Here is a 20016-nt window from a genome sequence, read left to right on the forward strand (position 1 = left end):
CCTGATGTTCCCAAGCCTGCTAGCTCTCCGGCTGCGCGGGGAGTTCTTGCCTCTGAACTGGAGGAAGGACCCAATACCAGGGGTATTGCCGCATTTGGCATTGAAGAGTACTTGTTGGGTTTTTCTTTTTGGCTGCTGTTTATTTATTGTCTGTCTGAAGCTTTGGAATGATGGTTGACCTGACTTCTACCATTCCTACTAATGTTTCAAAAATTTTAAGGTTAAGTTTTGATCAGAATTCAAGCCCAAGATTCCATGAGCTTCCTGACCCTGTAGGTTCACCTGCAAGGATTTGAATTATCCCATTAGGGAGGTTTGGGAATGGAAGTCATGAGAAAATAACCCACATCCTCCTCCGAGGATCACTGCTTTTTCTTGTGTAGGGGAACCTATTACCCTAATAAAGTGGGGCTGTTTCAAGTATCCATGGTAATGTCAGCGCATAGTTCAGGCTGTGTCCCATCCATTCGTTTATTCACCAGATCGACTGAGCACTTACTCTGTGCTAGATGTTGGGGTTACAGCAGTGAGCAATACAAACATGGCTCCCTCCTGCCCACCTGGAGCTCTCCTGTGTCTAGTGAAGGAGACAAATAGTAAATGGAAGTGCTGCACACTGGTTACAGATAAGTTAAGAGCATTAAAGGAAAAGTCTAGATTTTCTGAGACTGCGTGGGAAGGGCAGTGGGACAGCCTCCTGGTGTGGAGAAAAGGAGTCAGAGACGGCCTCTCTGTGGGACTGATAGAAAGGGAAGCTGACACCTGGGTAGGAGTTATCTAGGAGTAAAGAGAAGAATGTTCTAGGCAGACAAAAAGAAGCAACAAAGTTTCTGAAGATCAGTGTTTCAGGGTTCTATGAAATATGTAAAGCATTAATTTATCAATAACAAAATGGCTGACTGCAGCATGTTAACTTCAATTTAAACATAGATTGTAGTAATGTCCAAAATAACCCACCTTGTTCCCAGTGACCTGGGCCATATCACTCTGCACCTGCTTGCTGCTCGGATAAAACCTGTGTTAAATGAATATTAATGAGAATGCCAGGACTTTTGGTCGAGCACTTTTTAAGGGTGCAGTTTTGTTTATCTAAATCAGTTCCAGAATCTAGTGTTTTGCTTTTGCCATGGGATTTTGTGTTCTCTAGGTCTGTCTTCAAAGTGGTTGTCGGCTTTGTGCTTTGATAGCCTGGGTCCGCAGATGGAAAGCCCCTGACTGTACATATAAGAGAAATCCCTGGATCCTGAGGTGCAGACGAAGTAAAAAGAGACATTTGAGTACAAAGGTGCAGCAAGAATTTCAGTATGAGACTTTGGACATCAGGCCTGGGTGATGTGGCTTGATGATAAGCACTGTTAATATCCTCTACATGGATATAAACTGTTTCTGGGAACTGACATGATTTTTCTGGAAGTGGGTGGTTAGAAGCAAGAAGTTAGGAACCCCCCCTTTGTGTGGAGACCTTTGGAGCTGGTGGACCACAACCCTGGGGGACGCCAGGAAGACACAAACAGCAAGGGCCTTTGTCACTGTTGTGGGGACAGCGTTTTTAATGTGATTGATTTAAAAAGACATAAATCCTTTAAAACGCAAAACCCTGGTGGAAGTATGTTATTTATAGGAAGCCTGCTTCCTGCTAGGCTCTGTATGCATTAACCCTTTTAATCCTCACAACCCTCCCCCTAAAAACTCTTTTATCCATGTCACAGATAAGGAAACCGAATCACAGAAAGTAAAGGGATTGACCCTGCGTCATAAGATGGAATGTGAGGTGGCCCTTGTGCTGCGGCCATCTCCCAGGGTGGGAAAGGTGGTTTATCTGGAATGCTTTAGATGGGGCCTAGATCTAGGTGGCAGAAGAGAACTTTCACATCCTCTGCACCTTTACAGAAGGCCCATCTTCCCGTGACCACATAAGAACTCTTCCTAATTCTCTAAGTTAATGGAATTTTAACTTACCAGCATTTTTGTATTCTTTTGGGGATGGATATTTACTGTTTGAAAACGGTTTTTTAAACATTACATAATAAAGTCTCAGAACTTTGATATCTCTAAAATAATATTAATAATGCTTGTTAGCAAATGGTGTCCCTGGATATGAATCACTGATACTTAGATAGGTTGGTCCAAGTCTTTCTCCTCAAGAAATTGAGAAATATAGGAGTATCGGTCCTTAGAATGTTCATTGCTCTAATATGTTTATTCCGTAGTCCTGAAAACATAGGCTTCTGCCTTGTTTATATTCTCTCGGCCTTAAAATGTAAAAGAAAAATGGAATTGATGAAAAGTTAGATATTGACACTAACGTGGAAGGAACTGCCATAATTTATATGAATGTGCTCTGGTCGCAATGTATTCATTACATGTTGATGGGATCTGGATTTCTTCAGCTAGAGTAAATCAGGCTTAGGAGGAGCTAAAATAGTTCTTAGAATCATTTCATCTTCAGTGTCTTTTCTCTACCTTCTCTTTCTCTCTCTGTCTCTATCTCTCTGCTGCCTTCCCTTCATCTGAAATAAAAAAAAAAAGGACTACACTGACCAACAAAATTTCAAAAAGGTAGGACGAAAAAAGGGGTCCTAGTTCAGTAGATTTTAAAACACACTGTAAGTTTACAAATATTGAAATAGTGCTTGGCCAGGAATTAGGCAGCAGGTAATGAATCAGACTAGAAAGTCAAGAAACAGACTCATTTTCAGTTTAGTAAAGGAAAACAGAATCACTGAGTGACTGAATGGATTATTCAAAAAATAATTTTCGTATAATTTTCTAATTCCTTAGAAAAAAGAATAACAAAGTGTTTTCTCATGGCTTACATCAGAATAAATTCCATTTGGAAAAGATTTTAATGTAAAAGCAAAAGGCCATAAAATATTAGAAAGAAAATGAATATCTTAGGATGGTAAAGGGTTTCTAAAGCATAACTTTAAAGCAGAAAAAAAGAAGTTAATCGATTTTATTAAATATTTAAGAACTTCTATATGATTAAAAATATAATACCCAATTGAAAGGCATATAAACTTGGGCCAAAATGTGCAATCATATAAAAGTTAATGTGTTTATTATATGTAGAGTCCCATAAATGGAAAAGATCACCACCCCAATATCATAATTTAAATTCGTGAACAGAAATTTCACTGAAGAAACAACTGTTTAGTAAGTGTTTCAAAAAATACCTTTAATGTCATGAGTAAACAAATATGTGTATAGTGAAACAAAGAAATTCATTTTTTTAAATTTCTCACTCTCAGAGATTGCAAAGCATAATGTCTTGTCCTGCCTGGGGTAGAGGGAAATTGGCACCATGAATGAGAGGGTTATATAACATTTCTGGTAAAATTGGTCAGTGTGCATCAGAAATTTTAAAGATGTCTATGGCTTTTAACCCAGTGATTTCACTTAAAGTATTTATGCTAAGGAAATAATTAAAAATGTGGATAACAATTTTTGTAGAGAAAGCGAAGGTCGTTGCAGCCCTGTGGGCCGGGAGGTTCCTGCTCAGGCAGCCCGGATGCAGGACTTACAGTCCCAGGAGGTAACGCTTGCTGAGTCCTCCGTGGGAGATAAGGGTGAGGTCAAGGTCATCCTTCACCCTAGGACAGCCCTGGAGAAATGACTATGTACTATGGGGAATTGCCTTCCATCCCTAATTTAATGGACTGCTTGACTGTTTGTTTGGGAACTGTTGTTAGTGGAACTGGGGGATATTTGCTTTTGTCTCTTGACTGGCCGCCATTGAGAATATGTAAGCACCTTGATTGTGAGTCGCTGTTGTTCCAGCAGGGTACCCTGAGAGGCACAGAGAGAGTGGCAGTGCCCTGAGAGCCCTGGCTGAGTCCAGGAAGTCTGGCTGTGCCCACAGAAAGTGGCAATGCCCTGAGAGCCCTGGCTGAGTCCAGGAAGTGTGGCTGTGCCCACAGAAAGTGGCAGTGCCCTTAGAGCCCTGGCTGAGTCCAGGAAGTCTGGCCGTGCCCAGAAGCACTGGTGGTGCCCTGAGAAACCCTGGCTGTGTCCGGGAAGACAGGTGGTACCCTAAGAAGTCCAGGAAGTCTGGCCGTGCCCAGAAGCACTGGTGGTGCCCTGAGAAACCCTGGCTGTGCCCAGAGAGCCTGGCTGTGTCCAGGATATTGCATTCACCCCCAGGCTCCTCGCACAGGGCCCCTCGAGGAAGATGCTTGTCGCGTAGATTGTGAGGCGAGAGCCTGTAGGGGTGGAGTGTGGGGACAGAGCCCCAGAAAGCAGTTTGCAGGCTCTCGGCCTCACATAGACAGGTGCTGGCTCAGGTAGTAAATGGCCATCAACTGTGATTGCATGTCCATCAGCTGTGGCTAGTTGGCCGTCAGCTGTAACCAGTGAGCCATTGGCCACTAATATAACTGCTGTGGCTACGCTAGCAGAGAAGAAAGGAGAGAAAAGAGAGAATGGGGCTAGCAAGAAGATGGCGGCTGGGCTGGCAAGTGTGGATGGCGGTTTGCGGACAGTGTGGATCCAGCCTTCAGTGAGAGTATAGTGCCGCCAGAGAGAATATAGTGGTATGACTCCCCCATCTATGGCTCCGTGGGTGTTCCTTTTTGGCCTCACCATATCCTGCGTTATGAGGGGAGCGGGAGCAGAGACCCAGCAGGCCTCCCTGCACGACAAATGGCGCAGCGAGCAGGGTCTCCCGCATGACAACTGTCATTCTCAAATCCTTTTTGATATTCCATGAAGCTTGCGATTAAAAATATTCTGCGTTCATGAGATTCATTTCCACCACTCACCGACCTCTGTTTCTCCTAAATCTAAGTTTAAGACACAAAATTTGGATGTCCAAACCACTTGTACTTTTGGGTGTTATGTTTGTGGCACCTTACGTGTCTCTTTTTATGCCATTTTTGACAGTTCCCATATTTGCGTATAGAATAATACTGACTTACATATCACAGAAGTTTAAATCTACTTAGTGCATAGGTATCTCATTCATTCAATCAGCACATATTTACTGAGCACCTACTATGTGTCAGGCGCTATTTTATGAACTAGAAGTGAATAAAACAAATTTTCTATCCTAATGAACTCACATTTAATTGAGAGATGCAGGCAATAAATAAGTATATACATCAATGGAGAAATATGTCAGTAATATGTAAGTGTTAAGAAAAATGACGGGTTAGAGAGTGATGGGCTGGAGAAAACTGCTTCGTTCGGGCAGCCAAGAAGACTTCTCTGAGGAGGTAACATTTTAGCAGAGACCTGGAAGAAATAAGGGAAGAAACCATGTGGTTTTGTGGGGGAAGAGCATTTCGAACAGAGGGAGCAGTAAATGTGAAGGAGCTGAGGGCCAAGTATGTTTAGCTTGTTCGAGGAATAGTGAGGACAGTAGCAGCAGTAGAGTGGGCCTCAAGCTGGTGGTAGGAGTGGGATGGTGGTGGGAGGGATGGAACTGCGCTGGGACATAAAGGACTGAGGTGACAGAAACCAGAACAAGTCGGGCCAGCTGTGGACCTCAGGGTTTAATCTCTATGTGACGGGCAGTTGTTCGAGGGCCTTCAGCATCATCTATGACATGACCTCACTTATGTTTTATTCAGGAGATCGTGGGGGTGGCAGAGACCTTGGGTGCTGGGCTGGGAGTGGTTGTTCCTAGAAGGGCTGCACACCGTCCCCCTCCTTTCAGCCAGGGCAACCTCACCTTGATCTGTCTCCATATTTAGCTTCTGGATAGATTTTTCTTTGTTGTTGTTTAAAGAAAGGTTCTTATTGTTTTAAAAACTTCTGAAAATTATTGTTTTGTATCGCCTATGGTATTTAAAAAAACGAGTGGCAAGTGGTAAATTAAATTGATAGGAAATGAATATCTCATAAATTTTATTCCATTAAGACAAAGATAGAAACCACTATGAAGGCGAGGGGGTCGTCAGTCTTCACCTCAGCCTGATCATCCACTTTTAGGCCTGTTCCTTTGTGTTAAGTACAAAGGAAAGGGGCAAAATTAACGGTGAGGATGATATAGGGAATTTATAATACTTTTTAGTTGGGAGAATAGAAGGAAGTAGGTTCAAAACGGGAAATACGTGTAGTCAAGTCAGGGATGTCTGTACAACCCAACACTGAGGTTTAAAAACGTATGCTGTAAATTAACATCACTTTTAGTAAAACTTGTTATTTATGCTTCTTTCCCTCTTCATTACCTTGGTGAATGGAAAAAAATATGTAATGTTTGAATTTTTAAAAATTGATGTTGTGAGGTTTTCATGAATTTTTAAATTCATTATCCTGCAGAGGTATTGCCTTATTAAATTGTTACCTGACATTTATTGAGTGACAACAATGTGCTAGGGCCTGCGTTTTTAATGTGATTGATTTAAAAAGACATAAATCCTTTAAAACGCAAAACCCTGGTGGAAGTATGTTATTTATAGGAAGCCTGCTTCCTGCTAGGCTCTGTATGCATTAACCCTTTTAATCCTCACAACCCTCCCCCTAAAAACTCTTTTATCCATGTCACAGATAAGGAAACCGAATCACAGAAAGTAAAGGGATTGACCCTGCGTCATAAGATGGAATATGAGGTGGCCCTTGTGCTGCGGCCATCTCCCAGGGTGGGAAAGGTGGTTTATCTGGAATGCTTTAGATGGGGCCTAGATCTAGGTGGCAGAAGAGAACTTTCACATCCTCTGCACCTTTACAGAAGGCCCATCTTCCCGTGACCACATAAGAACTCTTCCTAATTCTCTAAGTTAATGGAATTTTAACTTACCAGCATTTTTGTATTCTTTTGGGGATGGATATTTACTGTTTGAAAACGGTTTTTTAAACATTACATAATAAAGTCTCAGAACTTTGATATCTCTAAAATAATATTAATAATGCTTGTTAGCAAATGGTGTCCCTGGATATGAATCACTGATACTTAGATAGGTTGGTCCAAGTCTTTCTCCTCAAGAAATTGAGAAATATAGGAGTATCGGTCCTTAGAATGTTCATTGCTCTAATATGTTTATTCCGTAGTCCTGAAAACATAGGCTTCTGCCTTGTTTATATTCTCTCGGCCTTAAAATGTAAAAGAAAAATGGAATTGATGAAAAGTTAGATATTGACACTAACGTGGAAGGAACTGCCATAATTTATATGAATGTGCTCTGGTCGCAATGTATTCATTACATGTTGATGGGATCTGGATTTCTTCAGCTAGAGTAAATCAGGCTTAGGAGGAGCTAAAATAGTTCTTAGAATCATTTCATCTTCAGTGTCTTTTCTCTACCTTCTCTTTTTCTCTCTGTCTCTATCTCTCTGCTGCCTTCCCTTCATCTGAAATAAAAAAAAAAAAGGACTACACTGACCAACAAAATTTCAAAAAGGTAGGACGAAAAAAGGGGTCCTAGTTCAGTAGATTTTAAAACACACTGTAAGTTTACAAATATTGAAATAGTGCTTGGCCAGGAATTAGGCAGCAGGTAATGAATCAGACTAGAAAGTCAAGAAACAGACTCATTTTCAGTTTAGTAAAGGAAAACAGAATCACTGAGTGACTGAATGGATTATTCAAAAATAATTTTGTATAATTTTCTAATTCCTTAGAAAAAAGAATAACAAAGTGTTTTCTCATGGCTTACATCAGAATAAATTCCATTTGGAAAAGATTTTAATGTAAAAGCAAAAGGCCATAAAATATTAGAAAGAAAATGAATATCTTAGGATGGTAAAGGGTTTCTAAAGCATAACTTTAAAGCAGAAAAAAAGAAGTTAATCGATTTTATTAAATATTTAAGAACTTCTATATGATTAAAAATATAATACCCAATTGAAAGGCATATAAACTTGGGCCAAAATGTGCAATCATATAAAAGTTAATGTGTTTATTATATGTAGAGTCCCATAAATGGAAAAGATCACCACCCCAATATCATAATTTAAATTCGTGAACAGAAATTTCACTGAAGAAACAACTGTTTAGTAAGTGTTTCAAAAAATACCTTTAATGTCATGAGTAAACAAATATGTGTATAGTGAAACAAAGAAATTCATTTTTTTAAATTTCTCACTCTCAGAGATTGCAAAGCATAATGTCTTGTCCTGCCTGGGGTAGAGGGAAATTGGCACCATGAATGAGAGGGTTATATAACATTTCTGGTAAAATTGGTCAGTGTGCATCAGAAATTTTAAAGATGTCTATGGCTTTTAACCCAGTGATTTCACTTAAAGTATTTATGCTAAGGAAATAATTAAAAATGTGGATAACAATTTTTGTAGAAAAATACTAATTATGGCATTAAAAATCACAAATACTTAATGCTATAGGAAATTGCTCATGGCAAAATTACAAGTAAAAAACATATATATTATGCATACACACACGGATACTGGAAGAAAATATATCAGATTATTAATAGTGATTATCTCTGGCATTATAAGTAGTTTTTATTTCTGTCTTTAAACATTTGTGAGTTCTCTGAAATTTCTATAATGCTCATGTATTTCCTTTATACTTAAAAGGAGGATTACATATTTGTTTAAAAGTTCCTTCTCTTTGGCTTCAGACGAATTTGAAGCCAATCTTCCTTGGATGGCTGTGTAGTTAAATTACCAATCTTTGGTGCTGCAGTGTCAATTCATTTCTGTATCTTTTCCTTTGTGGCTAAGAGAAGAACCCTTGGCGAGGCGGCCAGAGAAGGAAGGCAGACCAAGGCAGGACACTTTATGCCCTCAGCACTTTTGCTTTTGTGGATCCCTTCTTCCTTAAAAAGTACACAAAATCGTATTTTGTGATTGCATTAGTATATACATAAATAGAATCCAGCGTGGGCGTGGTTTCTTGTTTTCTGACTTTAAAAGAAATTGAAACACATTTGTAGGCTCCTAAAAGGACCATAGTACTAGGCGTTGTGCTAACTGCCCAGTGGAGGAGTGCGGCCTGGGCCCAGGTGGGAGGCTCAGGGGTGCAGGAGCCCGGCATTGGGGTGGGTGCCCCATGGAGGAGTGGGATCCTAAGAGGTAGGGTGGGGCAGTGCTGTCCACTGCACTGAGTGGCCTATGGCAGCTCAACATGTTTTGTTTGTCCTTTTGAGCACAATCTAAATTTCAGGCTGCCAGGGGGTCCTCTGTCAGCCCTGCTCTGAATTGTGCATTTCACAACCAAGGCCCCTGACGGGAAGGCAGTGCTAGATTCTATGTGAATTTCCTTGGGGAGTAAGACTGGTTAACAAGAGGCAGGACGACTCCTAGATTTCTGACCGGGACTCGTGGCTCAGCAGTGGTGCCATTCTTTACTGTAGAGGTCACAGGAGGAGGAAGATTTCTATTATGTTGAATTTTAGGTGACTTGGGGCACACAGAAAGAGGTGGCAAGTATAGTCATTGGTTATGTCCTAGAACTCAGAGGGGAGATGTGCTAGATTCGTGGGCTTGAGACATCGGGACAGGAGGTGGATGGTTATGGAAGCGAAGGTGAGTGGCAAGAAGAGCGGTGAAAACAGAGGTGGTGGGAGAACAGAATTCGCAGAATACTTGCAGAGGATGAGGCAGAGGGCACCTGAGAGTAGGAAAGAGGAACATGTCAAGAAAGAATGCAGTCCCTGAAGGGGGACGGGATTCATGGTTTCAAAGGCCAGAGAGGTTTAGCAGGGTCAGGATGAAAAAGTAAGACGATTAGAAAATTAGGTGGTGGTTGGTGACCGTGCTGAGGACATACGGTGCCGGGCCCGATGAAAGTGCGTTTGGAATCAGTGGATGGAGAAATAAAGAAAGAGATTACTGTTTTTGAGAAGCGGCTGTGAAAAGGAAGAGAAAATTAAAACCATAATAAATGTTATTTTTAGTTTTATTTATTAGAAGGGAGATAATAAAGCATGTTTATATATTGAGACAATGTTACAGGTTGAATTGTGTCACTCAAAATTCATATACTGACGTCCTAACCCCTAGTACCTCAGAATGAGATGTATTTGGAAATAGGGTCTTTGCAGCTGTAATTAATCAGACGAGGTCATACTGGATTGTAGGGTGGGCTCCTAATCCAGTATGACTGGTGTCCTTATAAAAAAAGGAAAATTTGGACACAGACACTCATACGCAAACAGGGAGAATGCCATATGCACATAAAGGCAGAACTTGGTGTGATGTGTCTACAAGCCAAGGAACGCCAAAGATTGCCAGTAAAACACCAAAGCTAGGAGAGAGGCCTGGAATGGATTCTTCCCTAGCACTTTCAGAGGAGGCGTGGTCCTGGCAACAACTTAAATTCTAACTTCTAGCTTCCAGAACTGTGAGATAATACATTTCTGTTGTTTAAGCTACTCAGTTTGTGGTACTTTGTTATGGAATTCTGGGTGCGGGGAGGAAGAGAGAGAGAGAGAAAGAGAGAGAGAAAGAAAGAGTTTCTAAGAATCTGACTAAGTGGTATCGTTAATACAGCATTCCATAGGAAATGGATTGAAGAATACATGTAAAAGCCTCCAAACCAGGCTAGGTAACATTAAGATGGCTACATCCAGTGTTTTGGTTGTATTTCTTCAATCTAGAACTGAATTCTACATACTGCCTGCTGCAGACAAAAATCACTGAATTTTTTTAAATTGACCACTTCTCTATTACATAAGTTCAATAAAATCTATCATCACATGGCGTGATTCATAGTGCTCTCAGAGATAACAGTTACAGTAACTTGGCAATATAAATCTTGGTAGTATTGACAAAAAGTGTTTATATAGATATTTTCAAATGCCTCAACTTAAGTAGAAAAGTGGGAGTGAATAAGTAACAAATTGCACTTAACAATATTTTAAATTGATTTCCATTAAAATGAAAATGAAAAAAGATTCATATCTTGGCTGAATATTAATTCTTATGGTCTTTATAGAGGGGCAAATTAATCTTTAGGGTGAAATTCATAAGTCAACCAAATAAAAACTATATGTATCGAGAAGAGCTAGAAATTTATTCGATGAAATACAACTGTTGCTTATCTGAAACTTGATCTTCATTTATTTATTTTTTGGGAGCAAATACATTATCAGACAATTGCTACCTGATTTATTTTGTAAATGACTTGATAATGTTGATTATGATAAAAGGGATATAAATAATATGTTAAACAGGAGAAAGACTATTTTGTGTTTGCAGATTGCCTAGGAACAGCTGCATGTGAGAAGAGGGAACATTCAATTAATAGGTAAGGAGGGGGAGAAAGAGGCATTAATCAGACAGGTTACAACTTGCTAAGCTGTGTGGCCTTGGGCAAGTCACAACCTCTCTGGGTTCAGTTTTGTCATCTCTAACGAGAGTTAATAAGACCGACTTTGCCATTGTATGTAAACGCATCAAGCAACGTGTCTGAGGCTGAGTAAGAAAAATTGATATTAGTGGCGTCTGTTTTATACTAGGATTTGTACTGGGAGGTGGCGAGGTAGAGTGGAAACCTATAAATTTGGGGATAGGCTGATCGGGATACAAATTTCAGCTCAGCTTCTTACCAGCGTGTGGTGGAGTCTGACCAAGTTACTGAACTTCTCTGAGCCTCACTTTTTTTTTTTTTTTTTCCCATCTTAAAACTCTTATTTTGTGAAGTTGTATGTGATTAAATGGGGTAACGTAAAAGAAAGCATTTGGCATTGTAACTATCAGGGTCACTGCTGGCATCTTTATGTAAATTACAAGAAAGAAAAAAAAAAGAAATCAACCCCTTCCTCAAATGATTTTACTTCTACCTTTAGAAAAATTTCCTAATATACTAATAATTAGAACAAAAAATACTTTAATGCTTATATTAGTTTGCTAGAGCTGACATAAGAACATACTACAGACTGAGTGGCTTAAGCAACAAAAATTTATTTTTCACAGTTCTGGATCCTGGAAGGTCAAGAGCAAGGTGCTGGCAGGGTTGGTTTCTCCTTAGGCCTCTCTCCTTGGCTTGTGGATGGCTGCCGTCTCACGGTGTCCTCACATACGGCCTTTTCTCTGTGTGTACATGTTATTGGTCTCTCTCGCCCTCTTCTTATAAGGCCACAGTCCTATTGGCTTAGGGCTCCACCCTTAGGATCTCATTTAACTTTAATTACCTCCTTAAAGGCCCTGTCTCCAAATCCAGTCACATTGGGGGTTAGGGCTTCGACATATGTATTTGGTGGGGAGGACACAATTCCCTCCACAACACTCCATCTGCCAGAAAATTGTCAGAATAAATAGGCAAATCTGTGGCATCTGCACTTTGAATGTGGTGTCTTTGTGCTGTGTGCAGCTTACAGAGTCTTACACAGGTCTGGCACATCACAGGTGCTAATTTAATGTATATTTCCTCCAGTCTCTGTCTTCCCTTCTTGCTCCCAAGCAGGGCACTCGTATTAGTAGATCTCGCCAGCTTGCAGGTCTTCATCCTGAATGGAGTTGCCACAATCCATGATGAGGAGTCTCCACGGGGAGCAAAGGTTGTCAGCACTGTGCCCCATCAGTAACTTGATTATTCCAGCCCCACACAGACCTAGAGTCAGGGCTGACATTTCCACCCAATGTTTCTCTTTCTCCCACTACTTCCTCATCTCTTCAAGTCAATTTGGAGCAGGAAACTTGAGGAAATCAAGAGGAGAAAGACTTGGCCTGCAGTCTTTCTACTCACACCAAATGCCTGTCATCATCGATGACTTCTAAGAGTTAAGCCATCCAGCACCTGACCCAATGACTTTCGTCTCCGTTCCATTCCTTCTAAACGGTTGTCATCATCAAGTATCGCACCATTTCCAAAATTATTGCTCCATTCATCCCACTCTTCAGTTGAAACCTCCTGTCCTTCCAGTTGTCTTGCTCAATTTCTTGCTGTAACAATTTTTTGTGTGTTATTGAGATCTCTGGTCCACAAATCAAACTCTTTTTTATTGTATCTTACAGCTCCCTCCTTCCCTTTCCTTCCCTCATTATCCAACTTAGATTCCATGACAGTGCCTTGTAATCAGTGTCGTATAGGTATCCTGAATTCCCCTAATCCTTTCATCTTTTATCACATTTACCTGGCAAAATTCTGACCTTGGATGAACCCACGCGTGTGACTTCTCTGAACCTGCGCCTGAGGTCCTGGTCATGCCATGCTGTGCTGTGTGGCAGTCCCACGTCAAACTTGAGATATGCTTGCTTTTCCACTCTCTCAGCGACCATTTTATGACTTACTTGACGCCTCAGACCTCCCACCCTTTCCTTAATTTTTCTCAACTAGTTTTCAGCTGATGAAATTACCTTCTTTGAAAAAAGCCATTAGACTGGAGCACCTTTCTCTCTCCATCACCATAGCTGCAGACCTTCCTGTGTCTGCATCCATCCCCGTGCTCTTCTATCTCACCCTCGCTGCACATGTCGTCTTTATGCCTTCTCTCTCCTTATCTTGCTGTTTCCTCTCTCTTACTGGATCATGAGAGCGTCCTCAAATGCCTCCCTTGACCCAGTCATTTTTAGTAATTGCTCCATTTCTCTGCTTCTCATCATTGTCACACTTCTCAAAAGAGCTGTTTGTCTTCTGTTTCCTACATTTCCACAAGAAATACTTTGTCATTTTCATTGCCCAATATGATGGACTGTGGGGACAGAGCCCCAGAGAGCAGTTTCCAGGCTCTCGGCCTCACGTGGAAAGGTGCTGGCTCGAGTAATAGATGGCCGTCAGCTGTAATCATTGAGCCATTGGCCACTAACATAACTGCCGCAGCTACATTGGGGAGTGGAGTCGAGGGGAGTCGAGGAGAGTCGGTCGGTTGGCAGAAAAGCGGACAGCAGGTTGCACGTCCTGTGAACCCAGCCTCCAGTGAGACTATAGTGGTATGACTCCCCTACCTATGGCTCCGTAGGTGTTCCTTTTTGGCCTCACCATATCCTGTGTCCTTATGCAGGGAGCGGGACCAGAGGCCCCGCATGCCACCCCGCATGACTCCCTGCATGACATGGACCCTCTTCAGTCCTCATTTTATTTGGCAGTAGCAGCAGTGAAGAAAGTTGAAACCCTCTCCTCTTTAACACGTCCTTCTTTTGGCTTCTGGGGCAGCGCCCTCTCCTAGTTTAAGGTCTACTTCCCTGGATCTCCTCTCCTAGATCTGTTCTACCTCCAAATATCTGATTTCCTCAGGAATTGGCCATAGACCCTCTTTATTTGCTATGCGCTCTTCCTGGTCATCCTCTCTGTTCCCATGTTTAAAATACCACCTGTGTGATGATGATTCCAGCCTCAACTTCTCTCCTGAGCTACACATCTAACGGCTTCCTTGACAGCTCCACTTGGATGTTTTACAAATATCTTAGTCATGAAATGTCTAAAATTCTTTATAGCCACTCCTCAAAATGTTTATCTCAAAGCCTTTACTATTTAATAAATGGTATCACCCTATAGTCCAAGCCAGAAATCTGGGAGTCATTCCTGATTTTTTTCTCTCCCTTAACCCCACATCTAACCCATTACCAAGATTTTGGACTTTACTTCCAAAACACCTGTCCAGTTAATCCACTTCTCTTCGTTTCTACAGCCATCAGTCAGGTTCAACCAACACCATTTTTCTCCTTGAACACTGCTCCTAACCTGTGTTCCCATTGCTATTCTTGCAATTTCCACCCAGCAGCCATGGTGGTGGTTACACAATGTGGATTTCATCATGCCATCCCCCTGATGAAGGCTATTCAGAGACTTTCCATTGCTCTTAGAAAAAGCTGACCTCTATTCCATGTCCACACAAGCCTTCTCTGTGTGATTTAGCTCCTGCCATCTTGATCAACCTCATTTCACCACATTCACTTATTCACATTATCTCTTAGTTTTCTCCAGCGTGCCAGCTCCTTTCCTCCTGAACCGGGAATCAGGCTCTTACCTGACACTGAAGATGCCTGCACCTTGACCTTGGACTGCCCAGCCTCCAGAACTGTGAGAAATAAATTTCTGTTACTTATAAGCCACCCATTCAATGCTGTTTTGTTATAGTATCTCCAACTGACTGAGGCGCCTTCCTTGTAGTTTTGCTGTTGCCTCTGTCTGGTATTATCTTCCCTTCAGTCTTTGTAAGGCTGTTTCCTTCCCAACTTTGAAGTCACAACTGGAGTTTTATATTTATTTCTTTGTTCACTTGTTTTTGTGTCTGACTCTCCCACTAGATTGTCAGCCCCATGAAAGCAGGAGCCATGGTGAGTTGTCCTCCATTGTAAGCCCAACACTTAGCATAATGCTTGGCACCTAGTAGGCACATTTGTTGAATTTTTGATTGAATGAACCAACTGTTAGATTTTTGTTAAGTCTGTTATCATTACTGAATTTAAGAGTCCTCACCTGTGTTCCCTAAAGTTTTTAGATTTATAAAATGATTATGAGAAACATTATGAGTTGTTATATTTTTAAAACCACATGTTTTCATTTTAATTGGTATCTATTAATTCCCTGCTAGGAAAGATGAGGAAATTAACATGCCCACTTCCTTTCACTTTCTTCCCCCACTTCCTGGTTTTGCCAGTTATTTTATTATGTATTGGCAAAGTTTATAACATTTACTCCTGTTTTCTATCTCTAATTCCCTCAGTTACTTAATCTTAGTTTTCCATTTAAATGAATTAATTGCTTACCATCCGTATCAATTTAGGTTGGTGATTTCAAACAACAGAAATCAACTTTGGGGGCCGGCCCCGTGACTCAGGTGGTTAGAGCTCCGTGCTCCTAACTCCTAAGGCTGCCGGTTCGATTCCCACATGGGCCAGTGGGCTCTCAACCACAAGGTTGCCGGTTCAACTCCTCGAGTCCCGCAAGGGATGGTGGGCTCTGCCCCCTGCAACTAAGATTGAACACGGCATCTTGAGCTGAGCTGCCGCTGAGCTCCCGGATGGCTCAGTTGGTTGAAGTGCGTCCTCTCAACCACCAGGTTGCCGGTTCGACTCCCATAAGGGATGGTAGGCTGTGCCCCGTGCAACTAGAAACGGCAACTGCACCTGGAGCTGAGCTGTGTCCTCCACAACCTAAGACTGAAAGGACAACAACTTGAAGCTGAACAGCACCCTCCACAACTAAGATTGAAAGGACAGCAACTTGACTTGGAAAAAAAGGCCTGGAAGTACACACTGTTCCCCAATAAAGTTCTGTTCCCCTTCCCCAATAAAATCTTTAAAAAAAAATCAACTTTGGTTAATTGAAGCTGATAGGAATTGATCAGAAGGACGTTAAGTGACTCACAGGTGAGGATGCTAGGGAATCCTGCTCAAAAGTTGGGCAGGAAGCAAGGGAGAGTGAACAATGGGAAAACATAGCCAAGGTCCTGCCATGTGAGTGTCTGGTTACGATACATCCCAGGACCCCCCAGTGAATCCTTCTTTCCTTCCTTCTTCCTTCCTCCCTTTCTCCCTTCTTCTCTTGCACCTCTTCCATCTCCTTTGCTGTAGTGTGTTTGGATGGTTTTTTTGTCATCTGATTGTATGTTGCTTACGCTTACTGTAAGAATCTTCTCCAGTCTGTGTCTGCTCTCGTGTGGTGTGGATGAATCCCCTGGATCCTTCCACTGTATCTGAAATCTTAATCATTTCTCCCTATAAGTTGTTTGAAGACTGGATATTTTTTCTTTCCTTCCCCCCCACCCCCTTGGGAATGGGCAAAATGTGGCTGAAGCTGTGAGAACTCTTCACCAGAAGATCCAGTCATGCTCTGTTCTGTATTCGGATTTTGTCAAATGTTCTCAATGAGAATTCACCCCAGCTAGTTGGGGTAGCTCATACTCCTATGTGCTGGGGTCCCTGGGCTCCCAATTATGCTGCCTCCACCCCATTCCCACCCCAAGGCCCTACATTCCCTGAAGGGCCAGGAAGCCTTCATTTTGGCAGAGAAAATGGGCCATGGGTTTCTCCTGTTTTATTCATCCCTTCTTAGGAGCCATTTCTATTCTCTCCCAGAAGATGGGAAATAGTAATGCATACCTTCAATTTACTTCTTTCCGGACTGGAAATGAAGTGGTTGCCGTTTAGGATTTTTTTTTAATTTTTATTCCCTGCTACTGCATCTGGTGGCCTAGGGCTGGTTTGTGGTATATGGCTGGATGGGATGGGGGCCAAAGATCATACTCAGGAGCTATGCTAGGCTGGAAACTTTGGCTTCATTCCTTAGCTGTCTCTCCCCTTGTTTGGTTGCTATTGGTGAAATTTCTGCAAATTACTTGACTTTAAACATTGAAGGGGGAGAGTCTGTCTATCTTCATTGGTCCCAGTATCCTAGTAATAAACCCCCTATTTGATTAATCTGGTTCAAGTTGTATGTCTGTCACGTGTGAGCCAGACAGTCCTCACAAATGCAACGCCACAGATGCAGGAAGCAGCCTTCTCCGGTGAAAATGAGGGGCCCGACTTGCAGCTTAACTCCTCGACCCTCTTGGCACACAGGTGGGCCATAGGGGCCCTATGACCAGGAGCACCTTTTCTCAGTTTGTGATCCCATAAAACTATAATGTGAAGCATAAACAGACCCAGTTTAGACGGGATAATTCTGATGGTTAATTTTATGTGTCAACTTGGCTAGGCCACAGGACCCAAACACTTGGTCAAATACCAGTTTAGATGTTGCTGTATTTAGATGAAGGTATTTTTCAGATGTGATTAACATTTAAATCAGTAGACTTTGAGTAAAGCAGATTGCCCTCCTTAATGTGGGTGGGCCTTGTGCAATCAGTTGAAGGCCTTCAGAGAAAAAGGCTACATACAGGAAGAGGGAATTCCACCTTCAGACCACCTTTGGATTCAAGCTGTGACATCACATCTTCCTTAGGTCTCCAGCCTGCTGGTCTGCCTTGCAGATATGGGGATTTTGGATTTGCCAGCTCCCACAATTGCATGAGCCAATTCCTTAAAATAAATCTATCTATCTATCTATCTATCTATCTATCTATCTATCTATCTATCTACACACACACGTACACACATACACAAATATCCTATTGGTTCTGTTTCTTGAGAGAACCCTAAGTAATACAAGCAAAAATTCCTGAACATACCTCAGTGACTACTGATTTTTACTATGTCTCCTAAGGGGCAACTAATTTTGTTTGTTGCCAACTCCTGTAAAGATTCACCAAGATGAATTTGCTGCAAAGGAAGGAGATAGACTCTGGAGTCAGACTGCCCAGTTCCAGCCCCTAACTGTACCCCTTACTTGCTGTGTGACATGGGCAATTTACATACTTTCTGTGTGCCTCAATTTCCTCCTTTGTAAAAGGAGACAGATGTTTGCTTGTACCTCATAAGGTTATGTGGGGATTAACTGAGATAATAGATGCAAAGCATTTAGAATAGTTTCTGCTACATAGCAACTCCTCGGTAAGTTTGGGCAGTTATTACAGGCCCACTGTAGTCCCGTACCTGAGGCCTACAGAGCAGACGCTGTGACACCACTAGCAGGGCCTGGGCAGCACCCAGTGAGCAAGTGCAGTCAGAGTTCTGCAGGGAACGGTGCTGAGAGGAGTCAGTAAAGGCCATAAACAACCTCTTATTGGTGCAGATCAGGTTTTGCCACCCATGGCAGTGGGTTAGGGAAAAATACTTGGTTTTGCAGAGCTTTTTGGATTTGGAATTGTGGATAAGGGACTGCAGACCTGCAAAAACATTTGATAATGTTTTCAAGATACCGGAAAACAAGTTGGCTAGCTGGCTGAGCTTGCTTAATATTTTCCACTTGAACATTGGAGCATGTCTATCATAAAACAGTTTTTGTTTAGGCATTAATTGATAAACATCTATTTTTTAGACTCAACCAAGCATTGCTTTCAGTTCCTGCTGGAGACTCTCCTGGTTCCCCAGCCTAAAGCCATGACCTCGGGGTAGGAAGTTGGGTGACTCACAGGTTGGGTGACTCACTCACAGGTGCCTTCTTTTTGCCATGCTGTTTATCACGGCAGAGGATGTGCCTCCACTTCACACTGAGTCCTACTCATTCCTTAACCAAGCTGCTAGCCTGGCACTCTGCTGGAGGAAATCAGGGCCACAGGCTCTTGGAGGAATGTGGGGGAATTCGAATCATATTCCCTTATCCATTCAACATACATCTGTTGAGCACTTACTCTGTGCCAAATATTACGAGCTCTAACTGTGTAGCATTTTATTTATCAAGTGTTTTCACATTCATTACCTCTTACAGTAACCCTATGAGGAAGATGTGGTAAATGCTGTCATCCTTGTTTTACACTGAAGAAGCAGAGTCTTAGAAAGCTTTCGTGTCACTTTAAGGCACAGATGTACCTGGCCTGAGATATAAACCCACTACTTCACTTTCTTATGCACCGCAAGTAAAAGTGCTTCACATTTCATGGGGTGAATATACAGTTTTGAAGATTAAACTGTTTAGCAGTGGTTGGTGCCAACCACCAAAACAGAATTAAATAGCTTTGGCAAAATGTATTCTCATGGAACCTGTTTCAGCTTCAAGTGGTTAGTCAGATATTCCTTATGACAGGGGGTTACCTTGTGCTTTGGGTGATGTGCTTCATTGTCCAGACGTCCCCTTCAGGACTGAAGGACTTAGTCCCTTATCTACTGGGAAGGTTGTTGGCTGGTGTCTCTCTGGGAATGGCCATCAGGTGGAATGAGAGCCTTCTTCAAGGTCACACCCCCTTTGGGTGCAGCCTGCATCCCACGATGCTGAAACATAAAATCCCCATCCCCTTCTCCTGATTGGGGACAACTTTGAGGGCCAGTCTTACTCCAGACTATCCTGTGGGGTTGGCTGAGACCTTGTGCCGGCCCCTCTGCCCATTTTGTCTCTTTGCCCAATCCCACTTTCTTCCCTTTCTTCCACAGATATTGAACAATCCCCCTCACCCTCCCACCCTCCCCAACTGCCCCAATACACCTCTGCACCTAAATCATCTTCAGGTCTGCTTCCTGGGGAGTACACCTGTGAAAGCAGGTCTCAGTGGGAGGTGGAAAAACAATAGTGCTCAGGTCCTTACTGTGTGAGGTCCTTGCTGTGGGAGAAAATACTCACTTTAGAGATTTTCTGTTGTTGATTATTAAAAAGGAAAGAAAAAAAAAAAACCCTTTTGAAATTTGCCAGGTCTTTTC

The 20016-nt window shown here is 42.1% G+C and overlaps 1 long non-coding RNA gene across 2 annotated transcripts in view; it reads left to right on the plus strand.

Annotated features, from left to right (window-relative positions):
- The window catches only part of LOC141569979 (uncharacterized), a 34035-nt gene extending 17968 nt beyond the window's left edge, over nt 1–16067 (plus strand). The window contains exons 3-4 of one of the 2 annotated variants that reach the window (XR_012493736.1): nt 14758–15120; nt 15570–16067. This is a non-coding gene — a long non-coding RNA (uncharacterized LOC141569979). Of the gene's footprint in view, nt 1–14757 lie in introns of both variants that reach the window. The other variant, XR_012493735.1, reaches the window with a different exon arrangement.
- The last annotated feature ends 3949 nt before the right edge of the window (nt 16068–20016 follow it).

This window comes from Rhinolophus sinicus, linkage group LG02, assembly GCF_036562045.2.
Source record: "Rhinolophus sinicus isolate RSC01 linkage group LG02, ASM3656204v1, whole genome shotgun sequence".
In the NCBI taxonomy this organism is placed as follows: Eukaryota; Metazoa; Chordata; class Mammalia; order Chiroptera; family Rhinolophidae; genus Rhinolophus; species Rhinolophus sinicus.